Genomic DNA, 3,422 nt, shown 5'->3' on the forward strand with positions numbered 1-3,422 from the left:
ATAATAATAATAATAATAATAATAATAATAATAATAATAATCCTTAACATACTTAGTGGCTATGGGATTTATGCTGTGGGGGAGGAAATGGAAGGAGGCAGGATGAGGACGGAATGGAGTGTACTGGGAAAGACTGGCTTGAAACTGTGAAGAGGTACATTCCATATGACATATTCACTGTTGGTGCCATAATTGCCATATTCAGAAGCCAGCAGTCCACAAAATTTGGACGGGCCCACCAGGCTCCATCATTGCAGGTTTCTAAGAAGGCCCCCAGAACATAGTATTTTCATAAGCATGAAACTTAAGCAGAACTTCCCACTACAACCGGTTGTTTCTGTTATGGTTGTGGTTTTGACTTTTATAAATCATTTTAATACCACAGCAGTCTTTATAATGTGTTGTATTGCTGCATTCAGGGCAGCCAAGAAATATTTTAAATGCATAGTTTCTGCCATAATAAATGGACTGGCCCATAAGGCGCTACAAGGCTATGAGAGAGTCTTTGGAAATGGAATTTTTGCCCTAGGAACGATTTTGCGCTAAGATGTTTCCCTTCTTTTATTAAGCATATCAAAGGAGACTAAGAATTACAGGTACTGAAATTTATTAAAGGTGGAACTAGGCCCTGAAAAGATTCTTGGCACTGGTCCATGTGACACATCCCTGAGCAGGCTGATTTTTATCTCTAGATGGAAATGTAAAAATAAGGATAAGAATGGATTTCAATTTCATAGAAGGCAAAAGCAGTCAAACTTCTCATCCCAATCATCTCAAAGAAAATAAATTCTTCCATGAATTTGCCCCCTGACAAATCATCCCAAACCAGTGAACAAGTGTCATTTCCTAAGCTGAATTGCCATCCAGAAAGAATCGTAGAATCATAGAATAGCAGAGTTGGAAGGGGCCATGAAGGCCATCGAGCCCAACCCTCTGCTGTTCCAGGACACCAAATTACACCATCCCACTCAGATGGCTGCTCAGGTTCTTTTTGAATGTCCCCAGTGTGGGAGAGCCCCCCACCTCTCCAGGCAGCTGGTTCCACTGTCCTATTGCTCTGGCAGTGAGGAAGCTTTTCCTGATGTCCAGCCTGAATCTGGGTTGTCACAACTTGAATTGATTATTCCATGCCCTACATTCTGGCATCAGCAAGAAGAGATCTTGACCTTCCTCTTTGTGACAGCCTTTGAGGTCCTGATAGAGGGATACAATATCCCCCCTCCTCTTCTCAAGGCTGAACAGGCCCAGTTCCCGCAGTCTCACCTCACAGGGCAGTGTTTCCAACTGTGATTGTGTGTGTATGTGTTCCAGTCTGTAGCAAGGCAAGAATTAATTTCTGCTTGAGCTGCAATCTCCCATGAAAATTGCCCTCCTTGCATGGCAAGCAAACTTAGAAAAAATTGCCATTGGTATCAATGCTGTCTCAGGACACTGGGGAACAGATCTGGGGCCATGGGAAACAGATTCTTGTCAATGTCCTGAAACTGATGTTCTTGGTACTAGCTCAAGAGCCTTACTAAGAAGGACTTAATCTGCACTCGTGCCAGATTTTACCCAGAAAAAACATAGTTATCATTTTAGCATTTCAATCAAACTATGAAGCATTTTTCCCTTATTAAGCAATTGACACAATGAGGAAGTGACAGAGAATCAGGCCAAAACTGGGAAAATGATGACCTTCCAATGACTGTCTAGGTGGAGTGTTCATTGGAACAATATCCTGGCCCAAAAAGTGAACTCTCTTCCCTAAAAGATAATAGCTTGTGCTGTGACTGCCATCATGATGTTGCACAAACTGGTTTAGATTGGCAAAAAAATTGACTCAGACAGAAGATTCCCCCCCCCCCATTTGCTTAGCTCATTCTTTGTATGCAAATCAGCACACAGAATTTGAGTATAAATAGTTCATTGCCTCCTGGGTTTCCTCACTCTGCTTCACTTCCTACACTCTTTTGGGTCTTGGTTCTGCCTGAAGTCAGGTGAGTAGAAGCAATTTATATTTTCTTGGCTGGAAAGGGCAGTCATGGTTACCAGATGTTGATTTGAGAGAGGTTCTGGACTGGAAAGTTAGATGCAGAATCACCCCATGGGTGTTTATCCAGAAGGCCTTTAAAGGGTCTTGGCACCGGCTAGAAGTGTTAGGCTAGGAAACAGAGTCTATGCCTAAGGCTAGAGACACCTTGGGGTCTGGCTTGAGTCATTGCTGATCTCCATCAAGTCTTCCTAAGAAGCTAGCCATGAGATCTATAGTGGGATGGCTCCTCTTGTGCTGCAAAGCAGCAGTGCAGAAAGTCTGGCCCACTGAGCCATTTCTGGCGGCATCCTGACTCTGCCACCACTGGGAAAAGACAATGAAGTGGCATTTCCCACAGTAGCTCCAGCAAGGGAACCCCCTTTCTGGCCTCCCACCTTGGCCGTGAGCTGGGCCAGAGAACCTGTTTCTTCGACACTGATCTTTGGTGAGAGATGGGTGATGGGGAGAGGTTTCTTCTTTGCTAGCTCTAGCAGAAGAAACAGCATCCACCTGTGTGTGCAGGTGCCTGAGTGTTTGTGTGGATGTGTCTATGCAAATATGCATGCCTCTCCAAAGTTTACACCGCCACTTATCCTAACAGTGGGTCTCTCTGTTTTGCCAATTGTCCCAAGCACATGAATGGGATCACTAAAAGCAATGTTCTGCTTCTCTCTCTCCCAGATTCCTGTAAGGTGCCAGAATGTCGTACCAGGAGCAACAGTGCAAGCAGACGTGCCTGCCACCACCTGTTCAGTGCAAAAAGAGCTGCCCCCCTCAGCAGGAAATCTGCCCTCCGCTGCAGCAGGTCTGCCCCCCGCCGCAGCAGGTCTGCCCCCCGCCACAGCAGGTCTGCCCCCCGCCACAGCAGGTCTGCCCACCACAAGACCCCCAGGATCCAAAGTGCTGCTGATGAAGCACTGAAAGAAATAGCCAAAGCAAAATACGGACAGCAAGAAAGGAGATGGAAGCTCAAAACCATGGACATGGTGCCTCTTCATTTATTTCTATGCTTGCGTAGACTCAGTTATAACAATATCATGTTACTCCAGCATTTCGTATATGCTAAGCCTTTTTGCTTGGCAAGTTCAGTCTCATTTCACTCTGTTTCCCTGCCATCGGTGGATGTTCTGCTTGTTAGTTTCGACTCATCTGTGTAAGACATGATTCTTGAATTGTTGGCAAGCAACTAGATGCGCATCTTCTTTGACGGCATTTTTGGCAGCTGAGCACATGTTGGAAAGGTTTGGAGGGGGAATCTGTCTTTGCAGTTTTCCAACAAAACTTTCAAGGTGTGCCCAGTATTGTAGCCACATGTTTCCATGGTCATTTCACCATTGTATTCTCTCTGCTGTTCAGTTGCTCTGGAATTGCTCTGTGCCTGGAGGCATTATTAAAATATTACAATGAA

General features: G+C 45.0%; 1 long non-coding RNA gene across 1 annotated transcript; it reads left to right on the forward strand.

The window, feature by feature from the left end:
* Window positions 1-1,924: 1,924 nt before the first annotated feature.
* Window positions 1,925-3,422, forward strand: LOC123019800. Its single transcript, XR_006413956.1, has 2 exons — window positions 1,925-1,979; window positions 2,696-3,422. It is a non-coding gene; the product is annotated as an uncharacterized LOC123019800 (long non-coding RNA).

Source organism: Varanus komodoensis, unplaced genomic scaffold (assembly GCF_004798865.1).
Source record: "Varanus komodoensis strain SLA01 unplaced genomic scaffold, ASM479886v1 scaffold139, whole genome shotgun sequence".
NCBI classification, from domain to species: Eukaryota; Metazoa; Chordata; class Lepidosauria; order Squamata; family Varanidae; genus Varanus; species Varanus komodoensis.